The 19,709-nt window shown below is 32.2% G+C and overlaps 1 protein-coding gene across 2 annotated transcripts in view; it reads left to right on the top strand.

The window, feature by feature from the left end:
• The first annotated feature begins 1,272 nt into the window (after positions 1 to 1,272).
• form3 (FH2 domain-containing protein formin 3) overlaps positions 1,273 to 19,709 on the top strand; it is a 335,435-nt gene continuing 316,998 nt past the window's right edge. For both annotated transcript variants that reach the window (XM_075307556.1, XM_075307555.1), the window contains exon 1: positions 1,273 to 2,344. The gene's annotated coding sequence lies outside the window, so the exon portion shown is untranslated. The remainder of the gene's footprint in view (positions 2,345 to 19,709) is intronic.

Raw genomic sequence — 19,709 nt, 5'->3', positions numbered from 1 at the left:
TAATTCTTTAGATAATTTTGTCAACCTGAATTATATACGTATTTAATGGGCCATTTTGTTTAATTTAATATATAACGCGTATGGACTAACTTACAATTTAGAAGACGGTGTTAAGAACTTACATATGGCGAACTTATATACGGCCGTACTTGTTAGCTTTATTTTTTTTTTTATTTTTTATGACTTCCAATAAGAAATAAATTTCTTTTTACTTTTCTTTTATTTTATTGAAGTTCATTTGTAACCATATAGAAAGATATTTCTTTTTTTCTTAACATTTGGCAACCTTAATGAATCTATTAATCTAATAGTGATGACAAACTCCAATATAATGGGAAACAAAGTGGTAACGAAACTCAAATCAACAAATACAGCGAGAGAGCCCTCAAAATAATCGAGAGAACATATCTCATATATGTGGGGACAAGCACCAGTGCTGCCGCTAGTGACAAATTGAGTGAAGTAGATTTTGAAAAAATGGAGTAGATTGAATAAAATTGAAGTAGCATACATTTTGAAAACAAACAATAGAATTCATTTTATTATACCCTCCACCATAGATGGGGTATATTAACTTTGTCATTCCGTTTGTAACACATCGAAACATTGCTCTAAGACCCCATAAAGTATATATATTCTGGTCGTGGTGAAATTCTGAGTCGATCTGAGCATGTCCGTCTGTCCGTCCGTCTGTTGTGAAAACGCTAACTTCCGAACGAAAGAAGCTATCGACTTGAATCTTGGCACAAGTAGTTGTTATTGATGTATGTCGGATGGTATTGCAATGGGCCATATCTGTCCACTTTTACGTATAGCCCACATATAAACGGATCCCCAAATTTGGCTTGCGGGACGATCCAGCTGAAATTGGTACATGGTGTAAGTATATGGTATCTAACAACTATGCAAAAATTGGTGCACATCGGTTAATAATTCAATGATTAAAACTATGCTATGTTCATCGTAATTAAAGGAATAGGAAAAACAATTAGGTAACTAGGGGGAAAAATTTTAAAATTTGAAGCAGAACAAAAAGTGAAGCAGATTTTGAAAGAAGGAGTGACGAAGTAAATTTTGTGAAAATGAAGCAAAATACTTCGATTGAAGTAGTAGCGGCAGCACTGACAAGCACTACCAGCATGAGAACGATCAATCGACCAATGTTAAATGCAGAACCCCCCAAAACACAAACAACAGCAGCAGCAACAAAACAACAACAGAGCATACAACACTTTGCGCTTAAAGTGTTTTGTTTTCAGTTTCATTTCCGATGGGCTACCGTGTGTTTTTCATCCATCGGCCTAACAGCCATGATACAACTTGTAAGTTTAGTTACTCACGAGCGGTCTATTGGTTTAAACGTCAAATGGGAGTGCGCAAGCGTGTAAAGTGGTTACTCGAGAAAATATGAAAAAAAAAAATTAAACTGAATTCATAAATTAAAATCAAGTGGGATAATAAGAACAATTGAGATTAAATACTCCTACGATCAATAGAACAAATAAGCGAAACATATTTTTTAATGATTAATGTGATTTCGGGAAATCTAAACGGTGATCAATATAAAACGTCGATTCGTACATGATCTATTTGTTATATTGGCGGTTATTTAAGTGCAGGAATTTCAAAAAATATTCTAAGAAAATCCTTATCTACATTACAAGTAAACATCCACATCAACTACATATGTATGTATGTGTTTTTAAAATCTGGTGGACAAGTGACAGCACAAATTTAAATGTCAACCTCGTTTTTCGAAAAAAAAAAAAAAATAATAAAAATCTCAAAAAAAGAATATATAGTAAAAAGCAAAATACACACACACGCACACAGTTTAAGTTAACAACATTGAGAAGAAAACTGTTCAATACAGATTGTCTTTGTTTATTCTAAGAATATGGGTATGCGTGTTGCAGCCTTTTGAAAAAAAAATACGAATACAAAGTTGAATGCAAATTAAAACCAAATTTGTAGCAATTAACCCAGCAACTATTCTGTTTCTCTGCGTGAGTTTCTATGCAACATTGTGTGCATAAAATCTGCAGATTTGTTCTCAGTAACGCTTTCAGTGTCACAAGTGTTACAAGTTTATAATTTGGTTTGTTTGTTGGGTTTCTAAGAAGCATGGTGGTTGTCTATGTGGATATTGTCGCCGAGAAAATAACAGAAAAAATAACTTAAAACCCACTTCACCTGTTCCCTCCGATACGTTTTTGCAGATTTTTGGCAACAATTCAAAATTAACAGCCGTTCAGCGAATAACTGAATTTATTCACATTCGAGGCCAAGAATAAAGGCGCGCTCGCGCCATATTGCATGCGTATGTTATAGACAAAATAACGTGGTAAGTTTTCAACGCCTAGATTTTATTCACATTTAGATTTGAATACTTACTTACATGTATGCATACACTATACTCACAAAATTTCAATAAGTTTTTCCTTTGTATACAGACACTACACCGAAAGAATAGTCATTGTTTTGCAATCAATGACACTTTTCATTAATAGTAGGAAATTTTACGTTCTATTAACGAAATTCGTTCTACATAGCTTTTATGAAAAAGTTTGGATGATGGGGGCGCCTCCTATCCAGCGTTACCGTTGTGCAACTTTAGTGGCAAATTTGGCACTTTTTTTGGCCAGTGACACTTTTGTGCCACTTTTTCAAAAGTTTAAATTTTATGCACTGAATATTGTCGTGAGGTCAAAGATTTCATGTCTTTAAAATACGAATACAAATTTTGCTTAGCATAGAAGACGCATTTCTCTAAAATAATGTTATTTTCCTTGTCCAAAAGTCGATAAACTTTTCAATGAAGTCGTATTGTCCTTATAAGTGATTGGACTTAAAAATGGGTATCTCAACATGAAAGAAAAAATGTATAGGCTAAGGTCAACTTGACTTTAATAATTCAGAAAAATTCTTTAAATTTAATGAAATTGACTTTAAATTTGTTGTCTTTTTGCATCTTGACTACAAAGCAAAAAAACTTTCAAATATAGGACATGTTTTTCAAAACTTTATTATAAAGAAGTTTTTTACTTCAAACATAGCATAATTTCTACTGGAAGCGAGTCCTAATTTGGAAAATAAAGTTGCCGTTAACTCGTTTTTAAAGGACTTTGATAGCATATGAAGAATAAAAGCTGAAAAAGCGAAAAATTTAAAATTTGCTTCCTAGAAGCAAGTACACATAACCTAAATTTAAAAGAGAATTGTGTCTTAAAAGTATCCTTACTTGTATTCTCCGCTTCTTTGGCTCGGAATCAAAACCAAATTTTTTAAAGTAAAGACAAAATCTTTGGAACCGAGTATGCTTTTTTTCAGTGTGGGAAGTTAACATCATAACAAGTATATACGACCGTAAGTTCGGCCAGGCCAAAGCTTATGTACGCTCCACCATGGATTGCGTAGAAACTTCTTCTAAACACTGCCATCCACAATCGAATTACTTAAGTTGCGGTAACGCTTGTCGATGACAAGGTATCTCCTAACAGCGTCTTCTAAATTATAAGTAAGTCCATACGTGGTATATATTAAATTAAACAAGTAAGGAAAGTCTAAAGTCGGGCGGGGCCGACCCTGCACCACTTTGTAGATCTAAATTTTCGATACCATATCACATCCGTCACATGTGTTGGGGGCTATATATAAAGGTTTGTCCCAGATACATACATTTAAATATCACTCGATCTGGACAGAATTTTGTAGACTTTTACAAAATCTATAGACTCAAAATTTAAGTCGGCTAATGCACTAGGGTGGAACACAATGTTAGTATACCCTGTTCCACAGTGTGGCGCAGGGTATAAATATGGGAAACATTTAAATCTAAAGCAATTTTAAGGAAACTTCGCAAAAGTTTATTTATGATTTATCGCTCGATATATATGTTAATATTAGAAGTTTAGGAAAATTAGAGTCATTTTTACAACTTTTCGACTAAGCAGTGGCGATTTAACAAGGAAAATGTTGGTATTTTGACAATTTTTGTCGAAATCAGAAAAACATATATATGGGAGCTATATCTAAATCTGAACCGCTTCCAACCAAATTTGGCACGCATATCAACAATGCTAATTCTACTCCCTGTGAAAATTTTCAACTAAATCGGAGTTAAAAATTGGCCGCTGTGATCATATGAGTGTAAATCGGGAGAAAGCTATATATGGGAGATATATCTAAATATGAACCGATTTCAACAAAATTTGACACGCATAGCTACAATGCTAATTCTACTCCCTGTGCAAAATTTCAACCAAATTGCGGTAAAACACTGGCTTCTGGGACCGTATTAGTCCATATCGGGCGAAAGATATATATGGGAGCTATATGTAAATCTGAACCGATTTCAATAAAATTTAGCCCACTTGACTATAGTACTAATTGTTTTTCTTGTGCAAAATTTTAAAGACACCATGTGTCTATCTCGTCTCCATCTGGGTGTTGCAAACATCTGCACTAACTTATAATACCCTGTTCCACAGTGTGGCGCAGGGTACCGACCGATTAAATACGTATATAATTCAGTTTGACAAAATTTTCTATAGAAATAAAATGTTGACAAATTTTTCTATAAAAGGTTAAAGTGGCAGCCCGATTAAGATTCAGGCTCACTTAGACTATTCAGTCCATTGTGATAAAAAAAAAATTTTCTATAGAAATAAAAATTTCCTACAGAAATAAAGTTTTGACAAATTTTTCTATAGAAATGAAATTTTAACAAAATTTTCTATAAAAATAAAATTTTAACACAATTTTCTATAGAAATAAAATTTTGCTAGATTATTTTTGGCTCGAGTGGCAACCATGATTATGAACTGATATGGACCAATTTTGTGTGATTGGGGATCTGCTATATATAACTATAGACCGATATGGACCAATTTTGGAATGGTTGTTAGCAGCCATATACTAACACCACATTCCAAATTTGAACCGGATCGGATGAATTTTGCTTCTCTTAGAGGCTCTGCAAGCCCAATCTGGGATCGGTTTATATGGGGGCTATATATAATTGTAAACCGATGTGGACTAATATTTGCATGGCTGTTAGAGACTATATACTAACACCATGTACAAAATTTCCACCGGATCGCATGAAATTTGCTTCTCTTTGAGGCTCCGCAAGCCAAATCTGCTGATCGGTTTATATGGGGGCTATATATAATTGTAAACCAATGTGGACTAATATTTGCATGGGTGTTAGAGACAATATACTAACACCATGTACCAAATTTCAGCCGGTTCAGATTAAATTTGCTTCTCTTTGAGGCTCCGCCAGCTAAATCTGGGGATCGGTTTATATGGGGGCTATATATAATTATGGACCGATATGGACCAATTTATGCATGGTTGTTAGAGACTATATATCAATACCATGTACTAAATGTCAGCCAGATGGGATGAAGTTTGCTTCTCTTAGATCCGCAAGCCAAATCTGGGGATCGGTTTATATGGGGCCTATATATAATTATAGGCCGATATGGTCCAATTATTGCATGTTTGTTAGGTTAGGTTAGGTTAGGTTATGTGGCAGCCCGATGTATCAGGCTCACTTAGACTATTCAGTCCATTGTGATACCACAGTGGTGAACTTCTCTCTTATCACTGAGTGCTGCCCGATTCCATGTTAAGCTCAATGACAAGGGACCTCCTTTTTATAGCCGAGTCCGAACGGCGTTCCACATTCCAGTGAAACCACTTAGAGAAGCTTTGAAACCCTCAGAAATGTCACCAGCATTACTGAGGTGGGATAATCCACCGCTGAAAAACTTTTTGGTGTTCGGTCGTAGCAGGAATCGAACCCACGACCTTGTGTATGCAAGGCGGGCATGCTAACCATTGCACCACGGTGGCTCCCGTTTGTATGTTTGTTAAAGACGTTTGCATGTTTGTTAAAGACGATATATTTACACCATGTAGAGGCTCCGCAAGCCAAATCTGTTTATATGGGAGCTATACACTGAAAAAAACATGCCCGGTTCCCAAGGTTTTGTCTTTTCTTTAACAATTTTGGTATTGATTCCGAGCCAAAGAAGCGGAGAATTCAAGTAAGGATACTTTTAAGACACAATTCTCTTTTAAATTAGGGTTTTGTGTACTTGATTCTAGGAAGCAAATATTAATGTTTCGCTTTGTTTCTTCATATGTCCTTTAAAAACAAGTTAACCACAACTTTATTTTTCAAATTCAGATACGACTTCCAGCTAATTTCTGCTGGAAGTCGTAACTGAATTTGAATGTTTTTAGTAAAAAAAGTCTTTAAAATAAAGTGTAGAAAAACTTGTCCTATTCTTTAACGGTTTTTTGCTTTGTAGTCAAGATGCAAAAACACAACAAATTTAAAGACAATTTCATTAATTTTAAAGATTTTTTCTGAATTATTGAAGTCAAGTTGACCTTAGCCCAAAACATTTTTCTTTCATGTTATTATACCCATTTTTATGTCAAATCACTTAATTATTAGGATAACACGACTTCATTGAAAAGTTTATCGACTTTTGGACAAGCAAAACATTTTATATTAGAAAAATGCGTCTTCTACGCTAAGCAAAGTTTGCATTCGTATTTTAAGGCAATATTTCGATGTGTTACAAACGGAATGACAATGTTAATCCTATGGTGGAGGAAAAAAAAATCCGTTACCTACACTCAAAAAAAAAGTTTACTTGGATCTAAAGATTTTGACCTTCTTCTAAGGATTTTGGTATTGATTCCGAGCCAAAGATGCGGCTTCTTTAAGATATAGACATTTTTTACGGACCTCCCTGGCTTTAAATCTAGGATCAAATAAATTACAAATGGACACAGATCTCATTCATCGAGTTTTTATTTTCTTTTTGTATTATTATTATATTGTATATTAATAAAGGTATTTATGTACAAACAAATTCCAATTTCAAAATCCAAATTATGCCAGGTACTTGCAAGTAAAAACAGTTTTCTTAATGCTAAAAAAAACTTTAAACCAAAGATGCAAATCTTTAAAATAAGTCTTAGCCTATATTTGAAGCGTTCTTATCTTAAATTTAAAAAATCGATATGTCAGTTGTGTTAAAGACGATTTTTTTAAATTAAAAATGTTTTTTTTTATTTTAAGGAAAATTTGCCTTACTTCAAAGTTCTACAACTTCAGCAGAGAGACGTAAAATTTCAAGATTTGTGTCCTAAATTTAATGAAAAAAATTTTTGAAGCAAGGATTATAAACTTTCTTTTAATTAAAATGTCATTGTTTTAAAGAATTTTGTCCTTAGCATTGCGTAAATTTTAAGTCATAAAATTTAAGTTGCATAATCTTCCATATTAGGTCAATATTTTTTTCAGTGTACAAATGTCAGTATAAAAATCCAAATTATAACAACCCTGTAGGAAATGCCAATAGTGAAACTGTAGTGAATCACTACTGACCATGTCACCAGTACTACTGACAAAGTATACCCCACACAATGTATTTTACTATAGACATTTAACATATACTTGTCATTGAAAATCCACTACTGATAGTAGAACTACTGACTAAAGGGTGATACGGTCAAAAGTTGGTCAAGGGAAAACGCGTGTAAATCGGTAAAATCGTTTATTTAAAAAATCAAATTAAATTTCTTTTTCAAGTTCAATTAGTATAAAATTCAGGAAAAATATTCAGTTAGGCTTTCGCTTTTCAAATCCGAATTGCCGGGCCTCACGCTTGACACCTGCCATCAGATTTTGTACAGCCACCTTCTCCACCTTCTTCGCCGCAGAAAGCCAGTTTGCCTTGAACTGCTGCTCGTCCTTAGCAGTTTTTTGGTCTTCTTTAGGTTCCGCTTGATCTTCTTTAGGTTCCGCTTCTTTAGGTTTCCAGTATTTCTCAATTGGGCGGAGCTCTGGCGTGTTGGGAGGGTTCTTGTCCTTAGGAATCACCTGCACGTTGTTGGCGGCGTACCACTCCATGGCCTTTTTACCGTAATGGCAAGATGCCAAATCCGGCCAAAACAGTACGGAACAACCGTGTTTCTTCAGGAAAGGCAGCAGACATTTATTCAAACACTCTTTCACGTAAATTCCTTGGTTGACAGTCCCGGAAGCTATGAAAATTCTGCTTTTCAAGCCACAGGTACAGATGGCTTGCCAAACCAGATATTTCTTTGCGAACTTTGACAGTTTTATGTGCTTGAAAATATCTGCTACCTTTCCCCTTCCTTTTGTCGTATAAAACTCCTGTCCCGGAAGCTGCTTGTAGTCGGCTTTGACGTTGGTTTCGTCGTCCATTACCACGCAGTCAAGCTTCGTCAGCATCGTCGTGTACAGCCTCCGGGATCGCGCTTTGGTCGTCGTATTTTGTTTATCATCGCGATTTGGAGTCACTACCTTCTTGTAAGTCGATAGTCCGGCTCGTTTTTGGCTCGATGCACGGTTGTAGACGATACACCCAGCTTATTTGCGGCATCTCGGAGAGAGAGGTTAGGGTTTCGCTTGAAACTACCGGCAACTCTCTTTGTCGTCTCAGCGGCTTCCGGTTTTCGATTTCCCCCCGATCCAGACTTCCTGGCTTTCGACAAACGTTCCCCAAACACTTTAATTACATTTGTAACGGTTGATTTGGCAACTTTTAGCGATTTTGCCAGCTTTGCGTGCGAGTAGCTCGGATTTTCGCGATGCGCGAGCAAAATTTTCATACGCTGCTCTTCTTGCTTGGACGGCATTTTGACAACTGAAGAGTGAATTCCAAAATCAAAATAGGAGCAACATTCTACACACACACCTTCAAAATGAGGGGTGTTCAGGTTTTTTAAATGCAAAATTGAAAGAAATAGAAAGTGTATATTGACCAAATTTTGACCGTTATCACCCTTTAGATGGTACTTATGGGACCATATGGAAACATTGGAACTAATGAGTCAGTAGTACTTTGTCGCTACGTTGGTCAACACTTTTTGTTTTTTTTTTTTGTAAAAAATGTTACTTTTTTGATTTAATTTCTATTATTTATTTTGTGTATTGTCAAAAAATTAACATACAATAAAATCAAATTACACATGGGTCCTATAGCTAGTTCAATAAATATGTTAGATCAAGTTGTCCTCGCTTCCATCTTTCTTATTTTGTGACTTACTTCTAGTGGTTTACTTGCATGTATCTCTTAAACATTTATCTGACAATTCCGCAGAACTGGCAATAACGACTGAAAATAGAAAAATTAATAATATATAATATAATACGTAGCTTATACAGATTTTACCTATCATAGCCGCTAAGATCTAGGCTTCCCTCCTTTAATTTAACCGGTAGTTCCTCTGGGCAATTTCTGGTTGATGCTGTTTCGAATAACCACTATTTTAACTTAAAAATTCTGATATCTGTTGGTCCTATCCATCAAAGACGCAATAAAATGTCCACCGAACTCTGCCTAGGCTCACGATTGTTTTTCACTAGTCTTTTTAAATTTCTTTTGCTCATATTATTTTTTACAGCTGTCAAAAATGTCTACCATCAAAGGCAAGTGTAGACCATTTGTTGACTATGTCACCATAACAGTTGACAAAAGTGGTGACTTTGAGACACTAAACCCCAGTCTTCCTACAGGGAAATATCGTACTTCGAAATAAAGTATGTATGTTTTCTTCAGTTCAAACAAAAGTTTAAACCAAAGATGCAAAATCCTCAAACTAATTCTTAGCCTATAGTTGAAATGTTAAATCTATAGATTCAATTTATCGGCTAATTTAAAGACGACTTCTTTAGATCAGAAATGTTTTTCTCTATTTTAAAGCAATTTTGCTTAACTTCAAAGACATACGACTTTAACGAAGAGACGCACATTTCCAAGATTCGTGTCCTAAATTTAATGCAAAAATTGTGATGCAAATATTGTAAACTTTCTTTTAACTAAAATTTAATTAACTTAAAGAAATTAAGAAAACATGAGCTCATTTTTTGCACTTTCCAAAAATGTCCTCTATGGGAGGACATTTTTGAAAGTGCTTTTATAAGAACTTGTATTTTTTCTGGGATATGATGCATTACTTATTAGCCGACACTAAATTCTACAAAATTATATGATGATCTTAAATTCTTGTGACATTTTAACAGAAGGGTAGGCGGACGGACAGAGAACCACAGTAAGATCGACTTCAATTTAAAGACTTTGATTGGGTCTAGAATCAATATATCTAGTAGTTAGATAGGGGTTTATATGTTTCTCAAACCAAACAAAGAACTGTCAACCTTTAAAAAACAACAAAAAAAAAAACATAATTTTGACAACATAAAAAGAAAACACATAACATATCCAATATGTGTTAAATTCATGTCAAATATGTGGGATGTTTTGAATTGAAATTAACACAATTTCTTAAGTTAAATCGCACCATATATAGCAAGAGCAAATTAATTGAAACCACGCTCGAATACAAATATCGGTGAATACCAAAAAAATATATACATACGTGTAGGTAAGGACCATACTCCCATTGTCATAATTCAACTTTTACTAGCGCTTACGTTTTTTTCATCCCAATAACTTCAAAATAATAAAAAGAGAATACCAATATGGTATGTATGTGTACTATACTTCGTGAGGAGGTATAGAAAATATATTTTATTAAAAATAAAATGAATTTAATCGAAATATTGGACAACACTTAGGAACTTAAAGGTTATTGCGGCGTCGAGCCAACAACATTGAATCATTTCATTGTCTAACAGTGTTGCCAACAAATGTGTAAAATTGAAACGATTAAAAAAGGCCCAAAATTTAATGTTCCTAAAGTAGCATAAAATATTTGAAACACCTATCTTAGAATATATTTTGTTTGGAACATCAATGTTTCATAAAAATAATGAGAGTGGATGTAAACATATAATAATATAGAAATAAATCGAGTAAACATATATATGACAATAAAATGTTGGTAGATTAGTTTTGGGTCGAGTGGCAATCGTGATTTTTGTGTGATTGTTGATCGGTTTATATGGGGGCCTATATATAATATAGATCGATAAGGACCAGTTTTGGCATGGTTGTTATCGGCCATACACTAGAGAAATGTACCAAATTTCAACCGGATGAATTTTGCTCCTTCAAGAGACTCCGGAGGTGAAATCAGGGGATCGGTTTATATGGGGGCTATATATAATTATGAACCGATATGGACCAATTTTTGCATGGTTGTTATAGACCATATACCAACACCATGTTCCAAATTTCAGCCAGATCGGATGAAATTTGCTTCTCTTAGAGGCTCCGCAAACCAAATATGGGGATCGATTTATATGGGGGCTATATATAAGTATGGACCGATGTGGACCAAATTTTTGCATGGTTGTTAGAGACCATATACCAACATCATGTACCAAACGGATGGACGGACATGCTTAGATCGACTCAGAATTTCACCACGACCCAGAATATATATATTTTATGGGGTCTGAGAGCAATATTTCGATGTGTTACAAACGGAATGACAAAGTTAATATACCCAAATCCTATGGTGGTATAATAATTCACACCTAAATTAATTTATGTGGGCGTTGAAAAATTATTGTTTGGGGTTTTAAAAATAATGTACTTTCGAATATTTATTCTTAAGTTGTGATTGCAATTCAATTCAAAAAAATTTGTGATAGTTTGCCAAATTTTAACAGCCGTTGCACTGAATTTGCATCACTTCACACAAAAAAAAAATTTTCTGATTCAATCACGAAATTAATTGATCCAATTAATTTTTAATTGAAATGTCTTCAATCACAGAAATGATGGTATCAATTAAAAAATTAATTGAAGGTCAATTAAAAAGTTAATTGATCCAATTAAAAAATTAATTGATACTATTATTTTTGTGATTGATTTTTGTTTCAATTAAAAAAATTGTTGAATCAATTAATTTTTTAATTGAATATTTTTTAAAACTCAATTAAAATTTTAATTGGAACATTTTTCGTGAAATTTTTTGTGTGTTCTTAAGGTGTGATTTCAATGTATAAAATAATTTTTCTAACTTTTTATACCCTCCACCATAGGATGCTCTAAGACCCCATAAAGTATATATATTCTGGGTCGTGGTGAAATTCTGAGTCGATCTAAGCATGTCCGTCCGTCTGTTGAAATCACGCTAACTTCTGAACGAAACAAGCTATCAACTTGAAACTTGGCACAAGTAGTTGTTATTGATGTAGGTCAGATGGTATTGCAAATGGACCATATCGGTCCACTTTTACGTATAGCCCCCATATAAAGCGAACCTCAGATTTTGCTTGCGGAGCCTCTTGTAGGAGCTAAATTCATCCGATCCGGTTGAAATTTGGTACATGGTGTTAGTATATGGAAAAATTGGTCCATGTCGGTCCATAATTATATACAGCCTCTATATAAACCGATCCCCAGATTTGGCTTGCGGAGCCTCCAAGAGAAGCAAATTTCATCCGATCCGGCTGAAATTTGGTACATGATGTTAGTATATGGTCTCTAACAACCACACAAAATTGGTCCACATCGGTCTATAATTATATATAGCCCCCATATAAACCGATCCCCAGATTTGGCTTGCGGAGCCTCTAAGAGAAGCAAATTCATCCGATCCGGCTGAAATTTGATACATGATGTAAGTATACACAAAAAAAAAAATTCAAAATTTTTCCAATTAAAATTTTAATTGAGTTTTAAAAAATATTCAATTAAAAATTTAATTGATTCAACAAATTTTTTAATTGAAACAAAAATCAATCACAAAAATTAATAGTATCAATTAATTTTTTAATTGGATCAATTAATTTTTTTATTGATAATATCATTTCTGTGATTGAAGACATTTCAATTAAAAAATTAATTGGATCAATTAATTTCGTGATTGAACCAGAAAAAATTTTTTTTGTGTGTATAATTATATATAGCCCCCATATAAACCGATCCCCAGATTTGACCTCCGGAGCCTCATGGATGAGCAAAATTCATCCGAGTCGGTTGAAATTTGGTACGTGGTGTTAGTACACACAAAAAATTTTTTTTCTGATTCAATCACCAAATTAATTGATCCAATTAATTTTTTAATTGAAATGTCTTCAATCACGAAAATGATAGTATCAATCACAGTTTTAATTGGGCATAGAAAAAATTCTTGATTAAAAAATTAATTGATTTTTTTCAGCAAATTTCAATTAATTTTTTAATTGATTCAATTAAAAATTTAATTGATGTTGATTGCAAAACTCAATTAATTTATTAATTAAAAAAGGTAACTATTTTTAATTACTTTCTGAATTGGCTTAGAGTTTTTATTTGGATTAACAAATGATTGTTTGAAATACATTTTTAATTAAAAATTTAAAACAAATCAGCACTTTTTTTAACTGAATTAGTCTTCCGAATTAGATTAAAAAGTTAATTGTATCAATTAATTTTTTAATTACAAATTTTAAAATTTTCAATCATTGACTTAATTAACTTAATGTTTCTATCATGATTAAAAAGTTAATTGTATCAATTAATTTATTAATTGAAAAAATTTTCAACTTCAATTAACTATTTAATTGGAAATATTTTGGTGATATTTTTTTCTGTGTATTGGTATCTAACAACCTTGCAAAAATTGGTCCACATCGGCCTATAATTATATATAACCCCCATTTAAACCGATCCCCAGATTTGACCTCCGGAGCTCTTGGAGGACCAAGATTCATGGGATCCGGTTAAAATTTGGTACGTAGTGTTAGTAAATGGTCTCAACAACCATGCAAAAAATTGGTCCATATCGGTCTATAGTTATATATAGCCGATCCCCAAAAATAATCTACCAAAATTTTATTACTATAGAAAATTTTGTCAAAATTTTATTATTATAGAATTTTTTGTTTTAATTTTATTACTATACAACATTTTGTCAAAATTTTATTACTTTAGAAAATTTTGTCAAGATTTTATTTCTATAGAAAATTTTGTCAAAAATTTATTCCGATAGAAAATTTTGTCAAAATTTTATTTCTATAGAAAATTTTGTTAAAATTTTATTTCTATAGAAAATTTTGTCAAAATTTTATTTCTATAGAAAATTTTGTCAAGCTTTTATTTCTATAGAAAATTTTGTCACAATTTTATTTCTATAGAAAATTTTGTCAGAATTTTATTTCTATAGAAAATTTTGTAAAAATTTTATTTCTATAGAAAATTTTGTCAAAATTTTATTTCTATAGAAAATTTTGTCATTTTTTGACGAGTTGAACCTGTTATGTTGCTCTAAACAACACAAATAGCGCTCGTGAGTCGAAATGTACGTATAACCTCAAGATTTACAATAGAGCTATCAGTTGACAGATTACAACACTTGGGTTCCCCAATCCAGAAATATAACTCTAAATCACTGTGGTAACCCTGCCAGTAAATGTTTTGTCTTTAAATGTATAGAAAATTGTTTTTTTTTTTTAGTTTCTATACAAAAAAAATTATATATAAAACAAAACATGTATTTCCTTTTTGGAAAAAGAAGAAAATGACTATGAAACAATAGTAGCACGAGAGAAACACAATAAAATTACATTATGGACAGTGGCAGAAAGTTTTTTTGTTTGTCGTTTTTTTTTTGTGATTTTTTCAGTGATCTTGTTGATTTTTTCGTTTTGGTGCTTGGGCCTTTTTTTTTTTGTATTTGACAGACGTACGACATCGATTGAATTGACTGAAAACAACTCGAGAGTGGATCTTCCTTATATGGCAATTGACTTTGGATAAGATTTTGGTTTGTAGATGGAAGTATAACACTTTGCGCATGTATTTTTCTTGATTATAAATGGACATTTGGTCAACTACTGATGCTAAATTTCAAAAAACAGAAAAAATATAAACTTTCGTTTCAATCGTTTGATTCATCACAATTTTCAATGAGAATGAGAACCTTAACGAAATTTCGTGTAATCAAATCTAGAAAATTTGAGGAGGTTATTTGGGATAATAATAAAAAAACAACCAAGGAAAGCATTAAACAATATTAGCACAATAGCTCAAAATATTCTCTAAATATGATATAAATATTCCTTAATAGGAAAGGATATGGATTATGACTTTGATACAGCGTCCATATACAGGGTGGCAGATATGTAATGCAACAAAGTGAAGTGCTACATTTTTAAAGTTTATTGGTCAAAAGCAAAACATGTCGGAAATAAAATAAACTTTTAGAATCAGTTTAGATTTGTTCGAATTGAATAACTATGGTACGAATTGCGACCTTCAGCACGGAGACGGAGCAACTCTAGTTTAGCTATACCACTCAAAAATTTTATTTTGATCGATAGAGACTTAGCTGTTATGTCGACATAGCAAGTAACCGGTTTGCGGTCGCAACCGGACAACCGGTTATTCGAGCCTAACGTATAAGTAACCGACTTAACTGATTACTTTTAAGTGAACATTACTAAAAAGGTAAAGGTATCACCTTTCATATGAGGTATGACCCAAATTCTAGGTCTAGGTTCTACGTTAATAAATGTGAATTTTCGAATAGGTGTTTTTTTTTTACAAAACTGGCTACAAAACAAAAAGTGTTCGATGTAGAGGTACTAAGTAACCAGTTGTAAATGTAGCCAATACTTCCACCTATCCGCTAATGTTAAATTTAGGCAGATATATCTATCTGGAACCGAAGTTATACTAATGAATTTAATTGTATCCGTGAAATGTGTTTTTTTGCATAGTCAAATGTTATAGTAGTAATTTTTGTTTAAATTTTTTTTTTCGGGTAGAATAAAAAAAGTGCGTTTAAACCGCTAATGGGAACAAAAACACGCGAATTAAAAAAAAAAAAACAAGTATATACGGCTGTAAGTTCGGCCAGGCCAAAGCTTATGTACCCTTCACCATGGATTGCGTAGAAACTTCTTCTAAACACTGCCATCCTCAATCGAATTACTTAAGTTGCGGTAACGCTTGCCAATGGCAAGGTATCTTAAAACCTCCTAACACCGTCTTCTAAATTGTATGTAAGTCCATACGTGGTATATATTAAATCAAAAAAGATCGATCATATACGTATATAATTCAGTTTCAGAAAATTTTCTATAGACATAAAATTTTAACAAGTACACACAAAAAATTTTTTCTCTAATTCAATCACCAAATTAATTGATCCAATTAATTTTTTAATTGAAATGTCTTCAATCACGAAAATGATAGTATCAATCACAGTTTTAATTGGGCATAGAAAAAATTCTTGATTAAAAAATTTATTGATTTTTTCAGCAAAATTCAATTAATTTTTTAATTGATTCAATTAAAAATTTAATTGATGTTGATTGCAAAACGCAATTAATTTATTAATTAAAAAAGGTAACTATTTTTAATTACTTAGTTAGATTGGCTTCGAGTTTTTATTTGGATTAACAAATGATTGTTTGAAATACATTTTTAATTAAAAAAGTAAAAAAAAAATCAGCACTTTTTTTAACTGAATTAGTCTTCCGAATTTGATTAAAAAGTTAATTGTATCAATTAATTTTTTAATTAAACATTTTAAAAATTTCAATCATTGACTTAATTAACTTAATGTTTCTATCATGATTAAAAAGTTAATTGTATCAATTAATTTATTAATTGAAAAAATTTTCAACTTCAATTAACTTTTTAATTGGAAATATTTTGGTGATATTTTTTTCTGTGTATGTACGGCCGTAAGTTCGGCCAGGCCGAAGCTTATGTACCCTCCACCATGGATTGCGTAGAAACTTCTTCTAAACACTGCCATCCACAATCGAATTACTTAAGTTGCGGTAGCGCTTGCCGATGGCAAGGTATCTTAAAACCTCCTAACACCGTCTTCTAAATTGTATGTAAGTCCATACGTGGTTATATTAATTATTAAGTTTAAAGTTTCTATAGAAATAAAATTTTGACAAAATAAAATTTTGACAAGATTTTCTATAGAAGTAAAATTTTGACAAAATTGTGTATAGAAATAAAATTTTTACAAAATGTTCTGTAGAAATACAATTTTGACAAAATTTTCTATAGACATAAAAAAAATTAACAAAATTTTCTATAGAAATAAAATTTTCATAAAATTTTCTATAGAAAGAAAATTTTGATAAAATTTTATACAGAAGTAAAATTTTAGCAAACTTTTCTATAGAAATAAAATTTTAACAAAATTTTCTATAGAAATAAAATTTTGACTAAATTTTTTATAGAAATAAAATTTTGACAAGATTTTCTATAGAAATAAAATTTTAACAAAAATTTTCTATAGATACTATACTAAAATTTTGACAAGATTTTCTATAGAAATAAAATTTTTACAAAAACTTTCTATAGAAATAAAATTTTGACAACATTTTCTATAGAAGTAAAATTTGGAAAAAAAAATCTATAGAAATAAAATTTAGAAAAAATTTTCTATAGAAATAAAATTTTGACAAAATTTTCTATAGAAATAAAATTTTGACTAAATTTTTTATAGAAATAAAATTTTGACAAGATTTTCTATAGAAATAAAATTTTAACAAAAATTTTCTATAGAAATAAAATTTTAACAAAATTTTCTATAGAAATAAAATTTTGGTATATTATTTTTGGCTCGAGTGGCAACCATGATTATGAACGGATATCATATGCTGACACCACGTACCAAATTTCAACCGGATCGGATGAAATTTGGGTTTCTTAGAGGCTCTGCAAGCCAAATCGGGGGATCGGTTTATATGGGAGCCATATGTAATTATGGACCGATATGAACCAATTTTTGCATGGTTGTTAGAGACCATATACTAACACCATGTACCAAATTTCAGCCGGATCGGATGAAATTTGCTTTTCTTAGAGCAATCGCAAACCAAATTTGGGGGTCCGTTTATATGGGGGCTATACGTAAAAGTGGACCGATATGACCCATTTGCAATACCATCCGACCTACATCAATAACAACTACTTGTGCCAAGTTTCAAGTCGATAGCTTGTTTCGTTCGGAAGTTAGCGTGATTTCAACAGACGGACGGACGGACGGACATGCTCAGATCGACTCAGAATTTCACCACGACCGAGAATATATATACTTTATGGGGTCTTAAAGCAATATTTCGATGTGTTACAAACGGAATGACAAAGTTAATATACCCCCATCCTATGGTGGAGGGTATAACAAAATTTTCTATAGAAATAAAATTTTCACAAAATTTTCTATAGAAATAAAATTTTCACAAAATTTTCTATAGAAATAGAATTTTGACAAAATTTTCTATAGAAATAAAATTTTGACAAAATTTTCTACAGAAATAAAATTTTGACAAGATTTTCTATAGAAATAAAATTTTTACAAAAATTTTCTATAGAAATAAAATGTTGACAACATTTTCTATAGAAGTAAAATTTGGAAAAAAAAATCTATAGAAATAAAATTTGGAAAAAATTTTCTATAGAAATAAAATTTTGACAAAATTTTCTATAAAATAAAATTTTGACAAAATTTTCTATAGAAATAAAATTTTGGTAGATTATTTTTGGCTCGAATGGCAACCATGATTATGAACCGATATGGACCAATTTTTGTGTGATTGGAGATCGGCTATATATAACAATAGAACGATATGGACCAATTTTGGTATGGTTGATAGCGGCCATATACTAACACCACGTTCCGAATTTGAACCGGATCGGATGAATTTTGCACCTCCAAGAGGTTCCGGAGGTCAAATCTGGAGAACGGTTTATATGGGGGCTATATATAATTATGGACCGATATGGACCATGTTTCGCATGGTTGTTAGAGACCATATACCAACATCATGTACCAAATTTCAGCAAGATCGGATGAAATTTGCTTTTCTTTGAGGCTCCGCAAGCCAAATCTGGGGATCGGTTTGTATGGGGGCTATATATAATCATGGACCGATGTGGACCAATTTTTGCATGGTTGTTAGAAACCATATACCAACACCATGTACCAAATTTCAGCCGGAACGGATGAAATAGGCTTCTGTTAGAGGCTCTGCAAGCCAAATCTGAGGGTCCCTTTATATGGGGGCTATACGTAAAAGTGGACCGATATGGCCCATTTGGAATACCATCTACATCAATAACAACTACCTATGCCAAGTTTCAAGTCGATAGCTTGTTTCGTTTGGAAGTTAGCGAGATTTCAACAGACGGACGGACGGTTGGACATTCTCAGATCGACTCAGAATTTCACCACGACCCAGGGGCCGTAGAGCAATATTTCGATGTGTTACAAACGGAATGACAAAGTTAATATACCCCCATCCTATGGTGGATGGTATACTAAAAAATTCTTTTTAAACTGGGTATGTATATAAATCGGCTTATATATTCAGTTGCAAGAAAAATGTATATGTAACAAGTAAGGAAAGTCTAAAGTCGGGCGGGGCCGACTATATTATACCCTGCACCACTTTGTAGATCTAAATTTTCGATACCATATCACATCTGTCAAATGTGTTGGGGGCTATATATAAAGGTTTGTCCCAAATACATACATTTAAATATCACTCGATCTGGACAGAATTTGATAGACTTCTACAAAATCTATAGACTTAAAATTGAAGTCGGCTAATGCACTAGGGTGGAACACAATGTTAGTAAAAAAATATGGGAAACATATAAATCTGAAGCAATTTTAAGGAAATTTCGCAAAAGTTTATTTATGATTTATCGCTCGATATATATGTATTAGAAGTTTAAGAAAATTAGGGTCATTTTTTCAACTATTCGACTAAGCAGTGGCGATTT

The sequence above is a fragment of the Haematobia irritans genome, chromosome 4 (assembly GCF_050003625.1).
Source record: "Haematobia irritans isolate KBUSLIRL chromosome 4, ASM5000362v1, whole genome shotgun sequence".
NCBI lineage: Eukaryota > Metazoa > Arthropoda > Insecta > Diptera > Muscidae > Haematobia > Haematobia irritans.
The sequence above is the reverse complement of the archived record's forward strand: the minus strand, read 5'-3'. Positions and strand labels throughout refer to the sequence as shown.